Source organism: Delphinus delphis, chromosome 3, assembly GCF_949987515.2.
Source record: "Delphinus delphis chromosome 3, mDelDel1.2, whole genome shotgun sequence".
Lineage (NCBI taxonomy): Eukaryota > Metazoa > Chordata > Mammalia > Artiodactyla > Delphinidae > Delphinus > Delphinus delphis.
In genome coordinates this window covers 63,944,793-63,970,174 of record NC_082685.1, presented here as the reverse complement: position 1 = coordinate 63,970,174, position 25,382 = coordinate 63,944,793, and positions in this window count along the sequence as shown.

Below are 25,382 nucleotides of genomic sequence, written 5' to 3'. Positions count from 1 at the left end.
AGAGAAAAAGGTGTGTAATAAACCAGAACAGAGAATCCAGGAGCTATGAGACAATATCAAGTGGTCTAATATATGTGTAATTAGAATCCTAGAAGGAAGAAATATAATTTAAAAAAAAATAAACATTTAAAGATAGGTTAGGCAAGAATTTTCAGAAAACAATGAAAAACATCAACTAGAGATACAAGAAGCTCAGAAATCACAAGCAGGATAAATACTACCTCCCCAAAAATCACACTTAGACATATCATATTCAAACTGCTGAAAACCAAAGACAAAGAGAAAAATCTTGAAGGTAGCAAGATAAAAAAGAAACATTACACACAGAAAAACAAAGATTAAAAATTATAGCAGACATATTCATAAACTATGTACTCCAGAAAATAATGGAGTGAGATCTTCAAAGTGTTGAAAGAAAAAAAGCTGTCAACCAGGATTTAACACCCAATGAAAGTCTTTTAAATTGAAGGAAAAAAAATAACTTTCCAGAAAATAGCTTTATTTTTTTAGAGCAGTTTTAGGTTCACAGCAAAATTGACCAGAAAGTACAGAGAGTTCCTAGACATTCCCTGCCCTTACACATGCACACCTCTCCCACTACTGACATCTTGTACCACAGCCATGCAAAATTTTTTTACATTACAATTTTTCACATGTGTAAAAATCGATGAACCTGAATTGACACATCATTATCACCTAAAGTCCATAGATTACATTAGCGTTCACTCTTGCTGTTGTACATTCTATGGGTTTGGACAAATATATAATGATATGTATCCACCATTATAGTATCATGCTGAATAGTTCACTGCCCTAAAAACCCACTGTGATCTGCCTATTCATCCCTCCTTCCCCCAACCCCTAGCAACTACTGATCTTACTGTCTCTGTAAGTTTTGAGTTTCCCTGAATTCCATGTAGTTGCAGTCATACATTATGTAGCCGTTTCAGTTTGGCTTCTTTTGCTTAGCAATATGCATTTAAGATGCCTCCATGTCTTTTCATGACTTGATAGCTCACTTCTTTCTGGCCCTGAGTAATAGTCCATTGTCTGGATGCACCACAGTTTAACAATTCACCTACTGAAGGACATCTTGGTTGCTTCCAAGTTTTGGCAATTATGCGTAAAGTTGCTATAAACGTTCGTGTGCAGGCTTTTGTGTGAATATAAGGTTTAACTCATTTAGGTAAATACCGAGGAGTTGTGATTGCTGGATGGTACAGTAAGACAATGTTTATTTTTTTAAGAAACTGCCAAACTGTCTTCCAAGGTAGCTGTAAAGTCATTACTGACATAGTTTGATTAATACCTACTATATTTGTTACTATTTTCCATTTGTTGCCCTTGTTCTTTGTTCCTGTTGTTGTCTTCCACTCTTTTCTGCCTTTTGAGATTTTAATTGAGGATTTTATATAATTCCATTTTCTCTCCTTTCTTAGCATATCAATTAAAATTTTTTACAGCTTTATTGATGTATACTTGATATACTGCTTAAAAAAAAATCCTTTTCTTAGTGGTTACTCTAGAGTTTGCAATATACATTTACAATTAATCCAAGTCCACTTTCAAATAATACTATACCCCTTCTGGTAAGTTATTTTTTCCTCTGACTTCTTTCAAGATTTTTTTCTTTATCTTTGATTTTCTACAGTTTGAATATGATATGCCTAAGTGTAGGGTTTTTTTAGTATTTTTCATGCTTGTCATTCTCTGAGTATCCTGGATCTATGGTTTGGTGTCTGAAATTAATTTGAGGAAGTTCTTAGTCATTAATCCTTCATATACTTCTCCTGATCCTTTCTCTCTTTCTTCTTTTGGACTCTGATAATGTGTTTTTTACACCTTTTGTAGTTGTCGCACAGTTCCTGGATATTCCATTATTTTTAAAGGCCTTTTTCCCTTTGCTTTTCATTTTAGGAAATTTCTATTGACATACCTGCAAGCTCACTGTTTCTCTCCTTGTCTGTGTCCAGTACCCTGATAAGCCTATCAAAGGTATTCTTGATTTCTGTTACAGTATTTTTTACTTCTAACATTTTCTTTTGATTCTTCCTTAGAGTTTCCATCTCTCTGCTTTTACTACCCATCTGGTCTTGTGTGTTTTCCATTTTTTCCTTTACAGCCCTTTACATATTAATCACAGTTGTTTTAAATTTACGGTCTGGTAAGTCCAACATCCCTGCCATATCTGGGTCTGGTTCTGATGTTTGCTCTGTCTCGACAAACTGGGTTTTTCTTCCCCCTTCTAGTATACTGATAGTCTTTTGTTGAAAGAAGGACATGATGTATTGGGTAAAAGGAACCGCGGTGAGTAGGCCTTTAGTAATGCAGTGGTAAGTAGAGAGTGGAAGCATGTTATAATCCCATGATTAGGTGTCAGTCTTTTGGTGATCCTGCGCCTGTGGACTGTCAGCTTCACCAATGCTTCTCAGTTTTTCCCCCCCTTAGGTGGGAGAGGATGGCTAGAAGGTGTTGCAGTTGGTATTTCCCTTCCCCCACATGGAAGGCTAGAGACAGCTGGAGTTGGGTATTCCCCTTCCCCAGGTTAGTTAGGCCCTGATAAAACCCCAGCTCTGGTAAAATAGATTCTCCTCAGAGCAGGCCTTGTTAAGAACCGAATGCTCTGGCACAATTCAAAATGGTTCCTTTTTCTCTACCCTTGCCTGAAGTGTGAGAGGATTTTTCTGTGATCTTCACTGTGAGAACCTGGCAGGTTCCTGCAGGTAAAGCTCAGGAAAGTATGAGAGCCTTCTGATGACTAGGATCTCCTGGAGTTTTTTTTATGTCTCAATCTTGTCCACACTGAGCCTCTAGGAACTTGTTAATCACAGTTAAGATTTTTCTATCCCAGTACTCATTCTCATGGAGGTAGATTTCTGCTATAGTAAGTTGTGATTCTATCTACCTGTGTTGTTCCAATTTATGGTGCAGAGGTTTGCCCTGTGACCTCACTTCTCTGATGGATCTAAGCAGAGTTGTTGATTTTTTTTAGTGTGTTCATCTTTCATTGTTGTTAGGATGAAATGGCAACTTCTAAGTTCCTTATATGCTGGACTGGAAATGAGAAGTATGAAACATCTTTTCAAATAAATAAAAGTTGATCATTTACTACCCACAGTTCTGCCCTAAAAAACTTAGATCTACACAAAGAAATAAAGGTGTCTGGGAAAGAATAAATGAAGATAAACATAAAAGATATTTTTTCATATTTTAAATGTCCTAAAAGATAATTGACTATTTAAAGCAAAAGTAATAGCAAAGTATTATGGAATTAGAGCATACAATAAAGTAAAATGTATGACAACTATGGCACAAAATTGGGAGAAAGAAAATGGAAGTATTACTATAAGGTTCTTAAACTATACATGAAGTAGTACAGTATTACTCAAAGAATGATTTTAGTTAATTAAAAGGAGTATATTATGAACTCTAGGATCACTAAAATTTGTTAAAAAGTGGTACAAATAATAAGCTAATAATGGAGATAAAAGAGAATAATAAAAAATAGTCAATCCAAAAGTAGGCAGAAAAAGAGAAAAACAGAACAAAGAACAGATGGAACAAATAGCAATCAACTAGAAAAATGGAAGATTTTAATCCAACTCTATCATAATTATATTAAATATAAATTGTCTAAACACACAAACAACAGAGATTGTCAAATTGTCAAAAGCAAGACAATTACATGCTGTGTACAATAAACCTACTTTAAAATTAAAGATAGAGGGACTTTCCTGGTGGCACAGTGGTTAAGAATCTGCCTGCCAATGCAGGGGACACGGGTTCGAGCCCTGGTCTGGGAATATCCCACATACCACAGAGCAACCAAGCCCGTGCACCACAACCACTGAGCCTGTGCTCTAGAGCCCGTGAGCCACAACTACTGAGCCCATGTGCCACAACTACTGAAGCCTGTGCACCTAGATCCCGTGCTCTGCAACAAGAGAAGCCACTGCAATGAGAAGCCTGTGCACTGCAACGAAGAGTAGCCCCCACTTGACACAACTAGAGAAAGCCTGTGTGCAGCAAGGAAGACCTAACGCAGCCAAAAATAAATAAATAAATAAACTTATTTAACCAAAAAAATAAAACAGAATCAAAGAAAGGTTAAAAGTAAAACAATGGCAAGAGAACAAAAGACAAGCCTCAGACTGGGGAAAAATATGTGCAAAATAAATATGTGATAAAGAACTGTTATCCAAAATATACAAAGAACTCTTAAAACTCAACAATATGAAAACAAACAACCCAATTAAAGAATGGGCAAAGTATCTGAACAAACACCCTAATCAAAGAAGATATATAGAAGGCAAGTAAGCATGAAAAGATGCTCAACATTATATGTCATTAGGGAATTACAAATTAAAACAATGAGATACTAAATACTAACACCTATTAGAATGCTGAAAAACCAAACCACCACCAACACCAAATGCTAACGAGAACATGGAACAACAGGAACTCTTATTTATTGCTAGTGGGAATGAAAAATGGAACAGTCACCTGGGAAGATGGTTTGGCAGTTTCTTACAAAGCTAAAAATAGTTTTACCACAGGACCCAGAAATTGTGCTCCTCGGTATTTACCCAAGTGAGCTGAACACTTATGTCCACACAAAAGCCTGAATATAAATGTTTACAGCAGCTTTATTCATAATTGTCAAAACCTGGAAGCATCCAAGATGACCTTCAATAGGTGAATAAACAAACTGCTGTATATCCATATAACAAAATATTATTTATCAATATAAAGAAATGAGCCATCAAGACATGAAAAGACATGGAGGAATCTAAAATGCATATTTCTAAGTGCAAGAAGCCAATCTGAAAAGGCTACATAATGTATGACTCCAATTATATGATATTCTAGAAAAGGCAAAACCTTGGAGATAGTGAAAAGATCAATGGTGGCCAAAAGTTCAAGGAGGGAGGCGGAATAAATGAATAGGTGGAGCACAGGGCATTATTATATTAGGGCTGTTATACTATTCAGTATGATACAGTAATGGTAGGTGCATGTCATTATATATTTGTAAAAACCCACAGAACTGTAGAAGACCAAGAGTGAACCCTATTGTAAACTATGGGCATTAGTTAATAATAATGTATCAATATTTGCTGATGAACTGTAACAAATGTATCACACTAAGGCAAGATGTTAATAATAGCAGAAACTGTGTGTTTGAGGGGGGAAGGAGGTAAATGGGAAGACTATATTTTCTGCTCAGTTTTTCTGTAAACCTAAAATTTCTCTAAAAAATAAACTATTAATTTTTTAAAAGTAGAATACTGGGAAAATGGTGTACTATTAAGACACACTTAAAAGACAGCTGGAGTGGCTATATTAATACCAGACAAAACAGACTTCAGAAGAAGAAGTAATACTTGGTACAAGAGGGACATTATATGATGAAAAAGGGGTAAATTAACCAAGAAGATAATCTTAGATGTGTATACACCTAACAAAGAGTTTCAAAACACATGAAGCAAAAACTGCCAGAACTGAGTGGAAACAGACAGGATTCACATTTGTAGTTAGACTTCAACACTCCTCAGTAATAGAACAAACAAAATAAATAAGGATATAGAAAATCTAAACAACACTATCAACCAACTTAACCTAGTTGATGTTTATAGTACACTCAGCCCAACAACAACAAAATACACATTCTTTTCAAGTACACATGAAACATTCACCAGGTATACCATAATTCTTTGCCATAAAACAATCCAAAACAAATTTAAAACCAAAATCATACAGAGATGTCTCCTGACTATGACAGAATAGAGCTAGAAGTAAAAAATAGAAATATATGTGGAAAATCCCCAAACATTTGGTAATTAAGCAACATGCTTGTAAAAAACTCATGAGTCAAGTGGAAGTCATAAAGGAAATTAGAAAACATTGTGAATTGAATTTAAATGAAAACATAACATATTAAAATTTATGAAGGGCTTCCCTGGTGGCGCAGTGGTTGAGAGTCCGCCTGCCGATGCAGGGGACACGGGTTCGTGCCCCGGTCCGGGAAGATCACACATGCCGCGGAGCGGCTGGGCCCGTGAGCCATGGCCGCTGAGCCTGCGCGTCCGGAGCCTGTGCTCCACAACGGGAGAGGCCACTACAGTGAGAGGCCCTAATAACACACACACACACACACACAAAAAAATTATGTGACAACCATGACCAAGTGATCAAGATTTGTCACCAATAAGTAATGTTGATGTCATGTTCCTCTAAAATGATACAATAAGAAGAACACATTCTGCTCCAAAACACATAACTGCAGTCTAATCATAAGAAAACAGACAAACCTAACTTGATGGCCATCCTATTAAATACTTGACCAGTATGCTTTAAAGTTTTTAATGCCATTGAAAACAAGGAAGCAATAAATGAAGACATGGTGACTAAATGCACTGTGGTACCCTGGATTGGGTCCTGGAACAGAAAAAGGACATTAGAAGAAAAGATGGTGAAATCTGAATAAAGTCTGGATCTTAATATTAATATACCAATGTTAATTTCTTAGTTTTGAAAAATATACCATGGCTGTATAGATTGTTAGCATTAGGGGAAAATGGGTGAAATTATATACATGGTAACTCTTTGTACTATCTTTGCAACTGTTCTATGAATCTAAAATTATCCCAATATAAAAACTCTTATTAAATTTTTTGCATGATACAGCCAAAGCAGTGCTTACAAGGAATTGTTTGCCATTAATGTTTATATTAGAAGAGAAGAAAAGTTTCCAATCAACAATCTAATCTTTGTTAGAGTACAGAAAAAGAGCAAATTAAATGCAAAGCAAGCAGAAGGAAGGGAATTATTTGGTAAGGGCAGAAATCAATGAAACTGGAAACAGAAACAATAGAGATAACCCATGAAACCAAAAGTTAATTTTCTTGAAAAAGATCAATAAAACACAAACTTCTAGTCAGACTGATATTGAAAACAAGAAGATACAATTTACCCATTATTAAGGATGAAAGAAGGGTTATCACTATAGACTACTCTGATATCAATAAATTCAACCTGGATGAAGTGGAAAAACTCCACAAACTACCAAAAACTCATGCAAGAAGAAATAAGCAACCTGAATAATTCTACACTTATTAACTGTATTCCACAAAGAAAATCCTGGGCACAAATGGGTTCATTGGTGGATTTTGCCAAACATTTAAGGAAGAAATAATAGAAATTCTACACAAACTCTTCTGGAAAAAAGAACAGAAGAGAACACTTTCCAACTTATTTTATGAGGTCAGAATTACCCTGATAACAAAACCAGAGAAAAACACTATAGGAAAAGAAAACTACAGACCAACATTCCCATGAACTTAGACACAAAAATCTACAACAAAATATTAGCAAATAGAACCCATCAATATATCAAAAGACAACATCATGACTAAGTGGGGTTCATCCAAGGAATGCAAAGTGAGTTCAACATTTAAAACTGATTTAATGTAAATAATTCATGACATCAACAGACTAAAGAAGAAAAATGCTGTATGACTGATTATGTCAGTAGTTAAAGAAAAAGCGTTTAACAAATTCAAGCTCCATTTATGATACTGTCAGCAAACTAGGAAGAGAAAGAAATACTCATAACCTGACAAAAATCATCTGCATAAATTTTTTAGCTTATATCATATTTAATGATGAAAAACGGAATGCTTCTCCCTAAGATTGAAAGTGAGACAAAGATATGCCTTCACCATTCCTATTCACTATCATACTCTAGGTCATAGCCAGTGCAATAAGGTAAGGAAGTGAAATAGGGTTTCCCTGGTGGCGCAGTGGTTGAGAGTCTGCCTGCCGATGCAGGGGACATGGGTTCGTGCCCTGGTCCGGGAAGATCCCACATGCCGCAGAGTGGCTGGGCCCATGAGCCATGGCCACTGAGCCTGCATGTCCGGACTCTGCGCTCTGCAATGGGAGAGGCCACAACAGTGAGAGGCCCGCGTACCGCAAAAACAAAAAAAAAGGAAGTGAAATAAAAGGCCTACAGATTGGAAATAAAACTGTCTCTATTTGTAGACGTGCTTGTCTACATAAAAAATTATGAAGCAATTTTAACATAGTTACTAGAATGAACTAATAGTTAAGCAAGGTCACAGGATAAAAAGTCAAAAAAAAAATTAATTGTCTTTGTATATACTATCAAGGAACAACTGGAAAACGGAATTCGAAAAAGGGTACCATTTATAATAGCAGAAAAACATGAAGTATTTAGGCATAAATGTAACAAAATATGTAAATGTTCTGTATGCTGAAAACTACAATAACAAAAAAATCTGATAAAAAAAATCAAAGAAGACCCATATAATGGAGGCTATGTTCATGGATTATAAGGCTCAATATTGTTAAGATGTTAATTCTCCCTCAATTGACCTACAGATTCAATGCAATCCCAATCAAAATCCAAGCACACACAAAAACTAGTTGTATTTCTTTCTGTTTTTTTTAAGGCTAGATTTCTTTTTTTTAATATTAATTTATTCATTTATTTGGTTGCACCAGGCCTTAGTTGCAGCAGGTGGGCTCCTTAGTTGCGGCTCCCAGGCTCCTTAGTTGCAGCAAGTGGGCTCCTTAGTTGTGGCACGCATGTGGGATCTAGTTCCCTTACCAGGGATCGAACCCAGACCTCCTGCATTGGGAGTGTGGAGACTTATCCACTGTGCCACCAGGGAAGTCCTTAGTTGTATTTCTATACACTAGCAATGAATATATGAAATAAAATTAAGGAAATAATGCCATTTAAAATAGAATAAAAAAGAATAAAATACTGATGAATAAATTTAATCACAAAAGTACAAGATTCGTACACTGAAACCTACAAACCATTGCTGAAAGAAATTAAAGAAGACTTAAATACATTGATTGGGACATCCCTCGTGGTGCAGTGGTTAAGAATCCGCCTCCCAATGCAGGGGAGACGGGTTCAATCCCTGGTCAGGGAATTAGGTCCCGCATGCATGCTGCACCTAAGAGTTCACATGTCACAACTAAGGAGCCCACGAGCCGCAACTAAGAAGCACATATGCCTCAATAAGGAGCCATTGAGCCACAACTAAGAAGCCCTTGAACTACAACTAAGGAAAAAACTGGCTGCTACCTACGAGCACACGTGCCGCAAGTAAAGGAGCTGGCAAGCCACAACTAAGGAGCCTGCCTGCCGCAACTAAGACCTGGTGCAACCAAAAAAAAAAAAAAGACAAGTTGAAAGACATCCCTTGTTCATGGATTGAAATAATAGGAAGGCAATACTCCCCAAAGAAATCTACAGATTCAGTTCAATCCCAATCAAAATCCCAATGGCCTTTTTGCATAAACTGAACAGCCGATCCTAAAATTCATACAGAATTTCAAGGTAACACAAACAGCCAAAACAATATTCAAAATGAGTTGAAGAACTCACATTTATTGATTTCAAAACTTAATAAAAAGCTACTTACCATTAAAGCAGTGTGATACTGGCATAAGAATAGACATACAGATCAATGGAACAGAACTGAGAGTCCAGAAGTGAATCCATACATCTGTGGTCAACTGAGTTTTGACAACAGTGTGAAGGCAATTAAATGCAGAAAGAACAGTCTTTTCAACAAATAGTGCTGGGATAATTAGATATCCACATGCAAAAGAATGAAGTTGAACCCTTACCTTACATACAAAATTAACTCATGATGGATCAAAAGCCTAAACGTAAGCGCTAAAACCATAAAACTCTTAGAAGAAAACACTGAGGTAAGTCTTCATGACTTTGGGTAGGTATGACACCTAAAGCACAAGCAACCAAAGTAAAAAGCTGATAAAATGGACTTCATCAAAATTTAAAAGCATTTGTGCTTCAAAAGACACCATCAAGAAAGAAGACAACCCACAGAACGGGAGAAAGCAAATCATATTATCTGATATGGGTCTAGTATGCACAATATATAGAGAACTCTTAAAACTCAACAATAAAAAGACAAATAACCCAACTGAAAAATGGGCAACGGGACTCCCCTTGTGGTCCAGTGGTTAAGAATCTGCCTGCCAGTGGAGGGGACACGGGTTCGATCCCTGGTCTGGGAAGATCACACAAGCCACGGAGCAACTAAGCCCGTGCACCACAACTACTGAGCCCATGCTCTAGAGCCTGAGAGCTGCAACTATCGAGCCCACATGCCCAACTACTGAGGCCTGCGTGCTCTAGAGCCTGTGCACCACAACTACTGAGCCCACGTGCTGCAACTACTGAAGCCTGCATGCCTAGAGCCCATGCTCCAAAACAAGCCACTGCCATGAGAAGCCTGCACACCACAATGAAGACTAGCCCCCACTCACTGCAACTAGAGAAAGCCTGCATGCAGCTACAAAGACCCAGTGCAGCAAAAAAAAAAAAAAAAAAATGGGCAAGGGATTTGAATAGACATATCTCTAAAGGATATACAAATGGCCAGTAAACACATGAGAAGAGGTTCAACACCATTATCCATTACTGAAATACAAATCAAAGCCACAATGAGATACCACTTCAGAACCACTAGGAAGACTACATATTTTGTAAATAGGAAAATAACAAGTGTTCACAAGAACGTGGAGAAATTGGAATGTAAAATGGGGCAGCTATTATAGAAAATAGTTTGGTGTTCCTAAAAAAGTTAAACATAGAATTTCCATATGACTCAGCAATTCCACTCCTGGGTATATAAACAAAGAATTGAAAACAGGTGATTAAACAAAACTTTGCACACAAATGTTCATAACAGCACTATTAACAATAGTAAAAAAGTGAGGAACAATCCAAGTGTCCAACAACTCATGAAGGGATAACCCCAAATAGTCAAAGCAATCCTGAGAAAGAAAAACAGAGCTGGAGGAATCAGGCTCCCTGACTTCAGACTATACTACAAAGCTACAGTAATCGAAACAGTATGGTACTGGCACAAAAACAGAAGTATTGATCAATGGAACAAGATAGAAAGTCCAGAAATAAACCCATGCACCTATGGCCAATTAACGTATGACAAAGGAGGCAAGACTATATAATGGAGAAAAGACAGTCTCTTCAATAAGTGGTACTGAGAAAACTGGACAGCTACATGTAAAAGAATGAAATTAGAACATTCTCTAACACCATACACAAAAATAAACTCAAAATGGATCCAAGACCTAAATGTAAGGTTGGATGCTATAAAACTCTTAAGAGGTAAACATAGGCAGAACACTCTTTGACGTAAATCACAGCAGTATCTTTTTTGATCCACCTCCTAGAGGAATGAAAATCAAAACGGAAATAAACAAATGGGACCTAATTAAACTTACAAGCTTTTGCACTGCAAAGGAAACCATCAACAAAATGAAAAGACAATCCACAGAATGGGAGAAAATATTTGCAAACAAAGTGACCGACAAGGGATTAATCTCCAAAGTATACAAACAGCTCATACAGCTTAATATCAAAAAAAACCCAGACAACGCAATCAAAAAAATGGGCAGAAGACCTAAACAGACAGTTCTCTAAAGAAGACTTACAGATGGCCAAGAGGCACATGAAAAGATGCTCAACATTGCTAATTATTAGAGAAATGCAAATCAAAATGACAATGAGGTATCACCTCACATTGGTCAGAATGGTCATCATCAAAAAGTCTACAAACAATAAATGCCGGAGGTGTTGTGGAGAAAAGGAAACCATCCTATGCTGTTGGTGGGAATGTAAATTGGTACAACCACTATGAAGAACAGTATGGAGGTTCCTTAAAAAACTAAAAATAGAGCTATCATATGATCCAGCAATCCTACTCCTGGGCATATATCTGGAGAAAACCATAATTCGAAAATATACACATACCCCAATGTACACTGCAGCACTATTTACAATAGCCAAGACACGGAAGCAACCTAAATGTCCATCGACAGAGGAATGGATAAAGAAGATGTGGCACATACATACAATGGAATATTACTCAGCCGTAAAAAAGAACAAAATTTTGCCATTTGCAGCAACATGGATGCACCTAGAGATTATCATACTAAGTGAAGTAAGTCGGAGAGAGAAGGGCAAATATCACATGATATCACTCATATGTGGAATCTAATTTTTAAAAATGATACAAATGAACTTATTTACAAAGCAGAAACAGACTTACTGATATCGAAAACAAACTTATGGTTACCAAAGGGGAAACGTCGGGGGGAGGGATAAATCAGGAGCTTGGGATTAATATACACACACTACTATATACAAAACAGATAATCAACAAGGACCTACTGTATAGCACGGGAACCCTAGTCAATATTCTGTAATAACCTATCTGGGAAAAGAATCTGAAAAAGAATGAATACATGTATATGTATAACTGAATCACTTTGCTGTACACCTGAAACTAACACAACATTGTAAATCAACTATGCTCCAATAATTTTTTTTAAAACTCATGAATGGATAAATAAATGGATATAATAAAATGTAATAAATATATAAATAAAATGTAATATATATATCCATATGTATTAGTTTTCCAGTACTGGCATAACAAATTATCATAAACTGGGTAGCTTAAAACAACAGAAATTTATTCTCTCACAATCCTGGAAGCGTGATGTTTAAAATTAAGGTGTCAGGGGACTACACTCCCTCCAAAGGCTATAGGGAAGAATTCTTCGTGCCTCTTCCAGCTTTTGCTGGCTCTAGGGATCCCTTGGCTTGGTTCGCTTCATCACTCCAATCTCTGCCTCTGTCTTTACATGGTCCTGTGCTTTTGTGTGTCTTATCCTCTTCGGTCTCTTATAAGGACAGTTGTCATTGGATTTAGGACTCACTGAATAGTCCAGGATGTTCTCGTCTTGAGACTCTCAGTTTAATTGTATCTGCAAAGATCCTTTTTTCCAAATAAGGTAACATTCACAGGTTCTGGGAGTTAAGACATGGCATATCTTTTTTGGAGCCAGTATTCAACCCACTGTATCATACAATGATAAATAATTCAGTCAAAAAAGGAATGAAGTACTGATACATGGTTGCAACATGGATGAATTTTGAAAACATTATGCTAAGTGAAAGAAGTGAGATACAAAAGGTACACACTGTATGATTCCATTTATTTAAACTTTCCAGAAGAGGCAAATCCACAGAGACAGAAAGCACATCAGTAGTTGCCAGGGGCTGGGAGGAAGGGGAAATGAGGAGTGACTACTTACAGGATTTCCTTTTGCATTGATAAAAATGTTCTGGAAATAGATAATGGGGATGGTTGCACAACATTATGAATGTACTGAATGTCAGTGAATTGTACACGTTTTAAATGGTTAAAATGGTAAATGTCATGCATATTTTACCACATACACACACAAAATCTCATCACAACTTTGTTTCTAGAAATCAACAAGCTGGTTCTATATTTTATATGGAAAACAAAACAGTTAAGCTAGCTATGACAATTCTGACAAAACAGAACAACATTGGAGTACTCACATTTCTTGATTCCAAAGACTTACTAAAAGCTAGAGTAGGCTTCCCTGGTGGCACAGTGGTTGAGAGTCCGCCTGCCGATGCAGGGGACACGGGTTCGTGCCCCGGTCCGGGAAGATCACACATGCCGCGGAGCGGCTGGGCCCGTGAGCCATGGCCATTGAGCCTGCGCGTCCAGAGCCTGTGCTCCGCAACGGGAGAGGCCACAGCAGTGAGAGGCCCACATACCACAAAAAAAAAAAAAAAAAAGCTACAGTAATCATGACATTGGGTTGTAAGTGGAAGTATAAACACAAAGATTAATGGAGGGCTTCCCTAGTGGCAGAGGGGTTAAGAATCCACCTGCTAACGCAGGGGACATGAATTCGAGTCCTGGTCCGGGAAGATCCCACATGCTGCGGAGCAACTAAGCCCGCGAGCCACAACTACTAAGCCCGCATGCCACAACTACTGAAGCCCGTGCGCCTAGACCCCGTGTTCTGCAACAAGAGAAGCCACCTCAATAAGAAGCCTGTGCACCACACCAAAGAGTAGCCCCCGTTCGCCGCAACTAGAGAAAGCCTGCGTGCGGCAACGAAGACCCAACACAGCCAAAAATAAAATTTAAAATAAAATTTAAAAATAAATAAATAATTAAAACAAATGACTTATAAACTTTAAAAAAAAAAGATGAATGGAAAGGAATATAGAGACCAGAAACAGACCTATAGATTTATAATTAATTTATTTCAGCAGTGTTTCAAAGGCAAGTCAGTGGAGAAATAAGTGTTTTCAACAAATGGTACTGGAACAAATGGTCATCCAAAATTAAAAAACCCTCAATCCTCACACTATAAATATAAATATATATTTAATATAAAAATACCTCACACTATATAGAAAACTGGCTCAAAATGGATCATAGATATACTTGTAAAATCTAAAATTATAACATTTCTAGAGAGAAATATAGGGGAAACTTCTTGTGACCTTTGATCAGGCAAAAACTTCTTAGATAATCTAACACAAAAATCATGATCCATAATAAAATGATATATTGGACAAGGTACATATTGGGTAAAAACACTCATAAAACACATACATGATAAAAACTTGTAACCAAAATACAAAAAGAAATCTATACACTTGATAATAAAATAAACAACCTAATTTTTAAATGGGCAAAATACCTGAATAGACATTTCATTAAAGAAAATATACAGAAGGCAAACAAGCACATGAAAAATATCCAATATCATTAAACACTAAGAAAATGGAAATTGAGACCACTACATACCTATAATGGCTTAAATAAAATGATAATGCTAAGTGGAACAACTAGAATTCTAAGGATGTGGAATGACTAGAATTCTTTTATGTTGCTTGCGGGAATGCAAAATCATTTTGGAAAAGAATTTGGGCAGATTTAAAAAAAATAAATATACAACACTGATAATATGACCCAGTAATCCTGCTCACTGGTATTTATCTATGAGATTAAAACATATGTTCACACAAAACCTGCATGCAAATATTTATAGTGGCTTTATTCATAATCACATAAAAAACAGAAACAAACCATATTCCCTTCAACCAGTGATTTATTAATAATATACAAATTGTGGTACATCCATACAATGGATACTACTCATTAATTAAAAGTAACAAACTCTTGATGCAATATGGATGAATATCAAATGCATTTTGCTAAGCAAAAGAAGCCAGACTCAAAAGAGTACATTCTGTATGACTCCATTTACATAAACCTCTGGAAAAGGCAAAAGTATATGGATGGAAAACAGAATCAGTGGTTGCCAACAATGACTGAGGTCAGGAAGAATGGTTGACCCTGGAGGGGAGTGATCAGGGAATTGCTCGGGTGATGGAACTGTTCTATGGAAAGGTAGTGGATACATGACCCTATGCATTTATCAAATATCACAGAACTGTACACTACAAAAAATAAATTTTACTGTATGAAATTTTAAAACAACAACCAGGATATGGGAAGGAAAATGAAATTCAGACTATAAACAAATTAATCTAAATTAGTGAAACTTACATTTATGGTTTACTTATGAACTGTATTACAAATGAATGATAAAACTGTATTGAAAGAAACTGGAAGAAAGGAGCTGACCCAAGTAATTCTAGAAAACAATGTTTTGACTGGATTCTGTAAGGCTGAAGATAAAAAGAACTGTATACAAATACTGTAGTACAGTTGGTAAAATTTGTTTCTCAAAGGAGTTTGGCTTAGCAACTCTGAAACTATTTTATTTGTACACTAGAGTTGAACAACTAAACATATTGTAGGTAATAAGAGTCAGGTTTCTTACTGTTGGAGAGAGAACGTAGAATTAGGCAAGGTGGAGAGCTAGTGTGAACCCTGTGGTGCTAGACTAGAACTGGAGTTATTAATACAGACTCATGTTTTTTTATGTAAAGATATGTAGACAGAAAAATAAATACAGATGCATGTATATGCATGGGTTAGTATACATTTATTTCCTAGCACTAGTAACTGAAAAGGCTTAGGAGTGGTGACAACCCAGTAGCAATGAGCATGCTTAGTTCTCATATCTTGGTTTCTAAATACCATTCTCCAGTTAAAAGAACCATAGCTCCTAGGAGAATGGATTGATTCTAGAGCTCAGGGAGGGAAAAGATAAGATGAGCCTGGATTACCTTTTGGTGCCAGAAAGAAACAAAGTACTGAAAAATTGGGGGCATGTTGAAAGGGCATAGGAGACAATCTGAAAAAGTTTCAAATGGACAATGTTTGAAGAAGAACTTGAGCAACGAAATATATAACAAAAATATTGGAGTATAGTACAGAGAATGAAATAAATACCTATGAGTTCATGGTGATATACAGGAATAATGGAATAAGAAAATAAATGAGAAAGAAGAAACTAATGTTCCTATATAAGAATTCCAATTAATAAATGAAGAAGAAATGAGGGAAACAGAAAACCACCATTAGAACACCACAGTAATAACTCTTGTAGAGATCTACCAAGGGACACTTCAGTTAGCAGGTGAAAGTTTAAACAGGAATAAGATATTTGCATAGTCTCAAAGTATCTCCCACAAAGATATTTAGTAATTACAAAGAGAAACAGACGCCATCTTAACAAAATGATCAGGGTTTACCTCCCCAGTAATACATACTGACAACGTGTACTCCCTGATATGGAGCAATAAGAAGACAACACCTCTCTCTGTAAGACTCTTCCCAATAATGTATAACCTCAATCTCATCATGAGAAAACAGGAGACAGACCCAAAATAAAGGCAAACATCTATAAAACACTCCACTCCATTTTATAACAATCTAGTTCAGATTAACATTCCATCAACACTGGGTTATACATTCTTCTCAAATACACATGAGACATTCCCCATAACAGACCACGTGTTTGGCCATAAAACAAATCTCAATAAACTTGAAAGGACTTAATTCATAAAAGGCTGAAATCACACAAAGTACGCTCTATGATCATGAAGAAAAAAAATTAGAAATAAATAACAAAGAAAATTTGGGATATTCAAAAATATGTGGAACTTATTCCAAAATAACCAATGAGCAAAAGAAGAAACAAAAAGGGAAATATGAAAATATTTTGAGATTAATGAAAATGAAAACATTGCATATCAAAATTTATGGAATGCAGCTCAAGCAGAAATTTACCTGTAAATGCCTACAATAAAAAAGAAAAAATATCATAAATCAGCAGTCTAATCTTCCATCTTATGAAACCAGAAAAAGAAGAGCAAAGTAAACCCAAAGCAAGTAAAATGAAGGAGATGATAAAGGCTAGAGCAAACAAAAATGGAATAGAGTACAGAAAAAACAACACAGAGAAAGAAAAAAGACAGAAGTTGGTCTTTGAAGAAAAACAACAAAAATGACAAAATTTCAGCTATACCCACCAAAACCAAAAAGAATGAAGGCTCAAATTACTAAAATCAGGAATGAAAAAGAGGACATTACTACTGAACTTACAGAAATAACAAGCTTTAAAAGGGAATACTATGTAAAATTATATGCCAACAAATTAGATAATCTATACAAAATGAAAAAATTCCTAGAAACAAATAACTAACACTGACTCAAGATGAAATATAAAATCAGTGTATACCTATAATAAAGAGATTGAATAAGTAATCAAAATCTTCCCACAAACAAGCCCATACTAGGATGACTTCACTGGTAAATTCTACCAATTTTTTTTTTTTTTGGCCATGCCACATGGCTTGTGGGATCTTAGTTCCCTGACCAGGGACTGAATGTATGCCCCCTACAGTGGAAGCACAGAATCCTAACCACTGGACCACCAAGGAATTCCCTCTACCAAAATTTTAAGAGAAATGAATAACTTTCTTTTTGCGACAAAAGACAGAAGAGGAGGGAACACTTCCTAAGAATTCTTTGAGGCCAGTATTACCCTGATACCAAAACCGGACTAAGATATAACAAAAAAAGAAATCTACAGATCAATATTCCTTATGTATATAGATGCAAAAATCAACAAAATACTAGCCAACTGAATTCAGCAGCATATGAAAAGGATTATGCACCATGACAAAGAGGTATTATGCCAGGAACACAGGGTTAATTCAAGAGACAAATATCAGTCAATGTAATATACCACAGTAATAGAATGAAAGACAAAAGCCAAATGATCATCTCAATAGATACAGAAAAAGCATTTGACAAAATACATTTTTTTAAAACCCCAACAAACTAGCAATAAAAGGAGTCTTCCTCATGATAAAGGGCATCTGCAAAAACATTCTAAGGAATATCATACTTCATAGTGAAAGACAGAAAGCTTTCCCTCTATGATTAGAAACAAGATAACAATGTCTGCTCTTGCTGCTTCTATTCAACATTGTAGTGGAGGCTCTAGCCAGAACAATTAGGCAAGGAAAAGAAATAAAAGATATGCACATTGGAAAGGAACAAGTAAAAGTATCTCTATTTGCGGATGACATGATCGGGTATATAAGATATAGAATAACCCAAGGAATCCACAGAAAAAACCTATTAGAGCTAATAAGTGAGTTTAGCAAGATTATATGAAACATGATCAATATACAAAAATCAATTGTATTTCTATATACTATCAATCAACAATATGAAAAGGAAATTAAGAAAACCATTCAATTTACAATAGCACCAGAAAGAATAAAATAATTAGGAATAAATTTAACAAAAGAAGTGCAAGATTGAGCAACCAAGATGGAAGAGTAGAAAGACCCTGAGCTCACCTCCTCTCATGAGGACACCAAAATCACAACTATCTGTAGAACAACCACAGATGAAGAAGACTGGAACTGACCAGAAAAGATCTTCTACAACTAAAGACATAAAGAAGGAAGCACAGGGCTTCCCTGGTGGCGCAGTGGTTGAGAGTCCGCCTGCCGATACAGGGGACACAGGTTCGTGCCCCGGTCCGGGAAGATCCCACATGCCGCGGAGTGGCTGGGCCCGTGAGCCATGTCCGCTGAGCCTGCACGCCTGGAGCCTGTGCTCCGCAACGGGAGAGGCCACAACAGTGAGAGGCCCGCACACCGCAAAAATAAATAAATAAATAAATAAGGAAGCACAATGAGACAGGCAGAAGGGGTGGACTTGTGATATAATCAAATCCCATACCCCACAGGTGGGAGACCCACAGACTGGAGAATAAGTATACTGCAGAGGTTTTTCCACAGGAATGAGAATTCTGAGCCCCACGTCAGGCTCCCCAGCCTGGGAGTCTGGCTGCAGAAAGACAAGCCCCCAGAGCATTTGGCTTTAAAGTTCAACAGGGCTTAAATAGAGGCTTCACTCTTAAAGGGTGTACACAAAATCCCACAGACACCAGGACCCAGGGCAACAGCAATAATTTGATATGACCCTGGGCCAGACCTAACTGTTGGTCTTAGAGAGTCTCCCGGAGAGGCAGGGGCTGGCTGCAGCTCACCCTGGGAACCTAGGCATCGATGGCAGACATATTGGGGAACAGTCAAATGCATGAATAGTGCTGCTGGAGGCTGCCATCTTGACTCATCAGCGCCAAGACCTGGCCCCACCCAACAGGAGGCAAGCACCAGTGCTGGGACACCCCAGGCCAAACAACTAAGTGGGCGGGGACACAGACCCATCCATCAGCAGACAGGCTGCCCAAAGACTTTCCTGAGTGCACAGCTGACTCCAGACACACCACTAGACATGACCTTGCCCACCACCGGGCCAAGACCTAGGTCTGCCCACCAATGGACAGGTACTGGCCCATCCCACAAGGAAGCCTGCACTAGCCTCTAGACCATCCTCACTCATCAGTGGGCAGACACAAGAAGCAGAAAATTACAATTCCACAGCCTGCAGACTGAGCTCGCCAACAGCAAGCCAGACTCTACTCTAGGACCAACTGGGCCCTGGCCCTGCCCACCAGAAGGCCAATGCAATCTTCAGGACACCTCAGACCACATACCCACCTGTGTCAGGAACAGCATCCTCCTCGCTCAACAATCTGAAATGAGCTATGGGATCACTAGGCCCTGCAGCCAGACTCCAGGAACCAGCTCTGCCTGAGAGTAGTCCAGCACTAACCCCAGGATCCGGCTTCACCTGCCAGTGGGTGAGCAACAGCTCCAGACTCTTCAAGACCCTGACTTCACCCACTAGTGAGCCACTACTAGCTCTGGGGCCCCCTAGAGTTCTACAACCAGTTGCCTTTTAACCAGGCCCCACTAAAGAGCAGTCAGTAGTATCCATAAAAGGCAGGGCCTGGCCACCAATCAGACAAGGGGCCAACCAAGCCTACCAGACCACCCACATAGTCAACCCACCACAAGAGAAGGAACCCGTAGAGCATACAGCTTAGGTGATGAGAGGGGAGTACACTGCTGGGGTGCATAGGAAGTCTCCTACAGAAGGCCACTTCTCCAAGGTTGAGAAATGTAACTAACCTCCACATACTTAGAAATACAAAGAGCAACTTATACAAAATGAGGCAGCAGAAGAATATATTTCAGATGAACAACAAGATAAAACCACAGAAGAAGAACTAAGTGAAGTGGAGATAAGCAATCTACCTGAGAAAGAGTTCAGAGTACTATACTGTCCAGTGCTATAAAGCAGGTTCTTATTAGTTATCTATTTTATAGAACAAATTCTCAGAAAGGTAAAATCTCCCAAGACTGAGCAGGAAGAAATAGAAAATATGAACAGATCAATTACCAGTACTGAAATTGAATCAGTAATTTTAAAACTCTCAACAAAAGTCTAGTACCAGATGGCTTCACAGGAGAATTTTACCAAACATTTAGAGAAGAGTTAACACCTATCCTTCTAAAACTATTCCAAAAATCTAGAGAGAAACAAACACTTCCAAACTCATTCTAACAGGCCACCATCACCCTGATATCAACACCAGACAAAGATATCATAAAAAAAGTAAATTACAAATCAATATCACTGATGAACATAGATGCAAAAATCCTCAACAAAACACTAGCAAACAACCAAAAAAAAAATACTAGCAAACCAAATCCAACAATACATTAAAAAGATCATGAACTATAATCAAGTAGGATTTATCCCAGGGATGCAAGGATTTTTCAGTATCTACAAATCAATGTGATACACTACATTAACAAACTGAAAAATAAACACCATATGATCATCTCAATAGATGCAGAAAAAGCTTTTGATAAAATTAAACATCCATTTATGATAAAACTCTCCAGGAAGTGGGCACAGATGGAACACACCACAACATAATAAAGGCCATATATGACAAACCCACAGCTGACATCATACTCAACAGTGAAAAGCTGAACGCATTCCCTGTAAGAGCAGGAACAAGACAAGGATGCCCACTCTTGCCATTTTTATTCAACATAGCTTTAGGAAGTCCTAGCCACAGCAATCAGACAAGAAAAAGAAATAAAAGGAATACAAATTGGAAAGGAAGAAGTAAAACTGTCACTGTTTGCAGATGACATGATGCTATACAAAGAAAATCCTAAAGATGCCACCAGAAAACTACTAGAGTCCATCAATGAATTTAGTAAAGTTGCAGTATACAAAATTAATATACAGAAATCTGTTGCATTTCTATTCACTAACAATGAAATAGCAGAAAGAGAAATTAAGGAAACAGTCCCATTTACCACCTCATCAAATAAAACAAAAACAACAACCTAGGAATAAAACTATCTCAGAAGGCAAAAGACATGTACTCCAAGAACTATAAGATGCTGATGAAAGAAACTGAAGGTGACACAAACAGATGGAAAGATATACTGTGTTCAGGTATTGGAAGAAACAATATTATTAAAATTACCATATTGCCCAAGATAATCTATAGATTCAATGCAATGCGTATCAAATTACCAATGGCATTTTCCATAGAACTAAAACAAATAATTTAAAAATTTGTATGGAAACACAAAAGACCCTGAATAGCCAAAACAATCTTGAAAAAGAAAAACGGAGCTGGAAGAATCAGGCTCCCTGACTTCAGACTATACTACAAACCTACAGTAATCAAAACAGTATGGTCCTGGCACACACACAAAAAAAAGCACACAGATCAATGGAACAGAATAGAGAGCCCTGAAATAAACTCATGCACTTATGGTCAATTAATCTACGACAAAGGAGGCAAGAATATACAATGGAGAAGAGACAGTCTCTTCAATAAGTGGTGTTGGGAAAACTGGACAGCTACACGTAAAAGAATGAAATTGAACATTCTCTAATACCATACACAAAAATAAACTCAAAATGGATTAAAGACCTAAATGTAAGACCGGATACTATAAAACTCCTAGAGGAAAACATAGGCAGAACACTCTTTGACATAAATTACAACAATATTTTTTGGATCCATCTTCTAGAGTAATGGAAATAAAACCAAAAATAAGCAAATGGGACCTAATTAAACTTAAAAGCTTTTGCACAGCAAAGGAAATCATAAACAAAATTAAAGGACTACCTACAGAATGGGAGAAAATATTTGCAAATGATGTGACAGACAAGGGGTTAATTTCCAAAATACTGTATACCAATAGCTCATAGAGTTCAATTAAAAAAACAAAACAAAACAAAACAAAAAACAACCAATGGTGCTTGGTGTCCTCCTAGAGGGGTGGGATAGGGAGGGTGAGAGGGAGACGCAAGAGGGAGCAGATATGGGGATATATGTACGTGTATAGCTGATTCACTTTGTTATAAAGCAGAAACTAACACACCATTGTAAAGCAATTATACTCCAATAAAGATGTTAAAAAATAAATAAATAAAATAAAATATACAAATGCTAAAAAAAAAAAAAGGGCAGAGACCTAATAGACATTTCTCCAAAGAAGACATACAGATGGCCAAGAGGCACATGAAAAGATGTTCAACATTGCTAACTATTAGAGAAATGCAAATCAAAACTACAATGAAGTATCACCTCACACCAGTCAGAATGACCATCACAAAAAAATCTACAAATAACAAATGCTGGAGAGGATGTGGAGAAAAGGGAACCCTCCTACACTGCTGGTAGGAATATAAATTCATGCAGCCACTATGGAGAACAGTACGGAGTTTCCTTAAAAAACTAAAAAAGAGTTACCATATGATCTAGCAATCCCACTCCTGGGTATATATCTGGAAAAGATGAAAACTCTAACTTGAAAAGATACATGTACCCCAGTGTTCACAGCAGCACTATTTACAATAGCCAAGACATGGAAGCAACCTAAATGTACATCGACAGATGAATGGATCAAGAAGACATGCTACACGTACATACAATGGAATATTACTCAGCCATAAAAAGAACAAAATTTTGCCATTTGCAGCAACAGGAATGGACCTAGAGATTATCATACTGAGTAAAGTAAGTCAGACAGAGAAAGTCAAATATCATATCATCTCACATGTGGAATATAAAAAAATGATACAAGTGAACTTATTTACAAAACAGAAGTAGACTCACAGACATGGAAAACAGACTTATGTTTATCAGAGGGTAAAGTGGCAGGGGTAGGCAGGGATAAATTAGGAGTTTGGGAACAACAGATACACACTACAATGTATAAAACAGATAAACAACAAGGACCTACTATACAGCATAGAGAACTACATTCAATATCTTATAATAACCTATAATGGAAAAGAGTCTGAAAAATAATACATATTATAGGGACTTCCCTGGTGGTGCAGTGATTAAGAATCCACCTGCCAATGCAGGGGACATGGGTTCGAGCCCTGGTCCGGAAAGATCCCACATGCCACAGAGCAACTAAGCCTGTGCACCAGAACTACTGAGCCCGTGCTCTAGAGCCTGCGAGCCACAACTACTGACGCTGTGCACCTAGAGCCAGTGCTCCACAAGAGAAGTCACTGCAATGAGAAGCCCATGCACTGCAACAAAGAGTAGCCCCTGCTCGCCACAACTAGAGAAAGCCCGCATTCAGCAACGAAGACCTAATGCAGCCAAAAAGAAATAAATAAAATAAAATATACAAGTGCTAAAAAAAAAAGAAAAAGGGCAGAAGACTTAATAGACATTTCTCCAAAGAAGACATACAGGTGGCCAAGAAGCACATGAAAAGCTGCTCAACATCACTGATTATTAGAGAAATGCAAATCAAAACTACAATGAGGTACCACGTCACAGCAGTTAGAATGGGCATCATCAGAAAATCTACAAACAACAAATGCTGGAGAGGGTGTGGAGAAAACGGAACCCTCCTGCACTGTTGGTGGGAATGTAAATTGATACAGCCACTATGGAGAACAGTATGAAGGTTCCTTAAAAAACTAAAAATAGAATTACCATATGATCCAGCCAACCCACTACTGGGCATATACCCAGAGAAAACCATAATTCAAAACGACACATGCACCCCAATGTTCACTGCAGCACTATTTACAATAGCCAGCTCATGGAAGCAACCTAAATGTCCATCGACAGATGAATGGATAAAGAAGATGTGGTACATATATACAATGGAATATTACTCAGCCATAAAAAGGAACGATACTGGGTCATTTGTAGACATGTGGATGCATCTAGAGACTGTCATACAGAGTGAAGTAAGTTAGAAGGAGAAAAACAAATATCGTATATTAACACATATATGTGGAACCTAGAAAAATGGTACAGATGAACCGGTTTGCAGGGCAGAAATTGAGACACAGATGCAGAGAACAAACGTATGGACACCAAGCGGGGAAAGCAGCGGGGGGATGGGGGGGTGATGAATTGGGCGACTGGGATTGACATGTATACACTGATGTGTATAAAACTGATGACTAATAAGAACCTGCTGTATAAAAAAATAAATAAATAAAATAAATTTATAAAAAAGAATATATATTAAATATATATTATATAAATATCTGAATTACTTTTGTATACACATACAACTAACACAACACTGTAAATCAACTATACTGAAATTTTTTAAAAATTCTGAACTAGAAAATGCACACACACAAAGAAGTGTTAAGACTTGTATACTGAAAACTACAAAGCACTACTGAGGGAAAGTAAAGAAGACCTAAAGAAATGGAAAGACACTCCATGTTCATGAATTGGAAGACTATATTGCTAATATGGCAATACTATCCTAATAATTTACAGGTTCAGTGCAATCCTCATCAAAATTCCAACTCCCTGGTTCACATGAATGGAAAAGCCTATCGTAAAGTTCCTGTGGAAATGCAAGGGACCCAGAATAGCCAAAAATCTTGGAAAAGAAAAATAAAGCTGAAGTACTCATTCACCGATTTCAAAACTTAAAATAAAACTACATTAATGAAAATTGTATGATATTGGCATAAGGACAGACATATAGGTCAATGGCATAGATTTTTTTTTTTTTTTTTTTTGGTACGTGGGCCTCTCACTGTTGTGGCCTCTCCCATTGCGGAGCACAG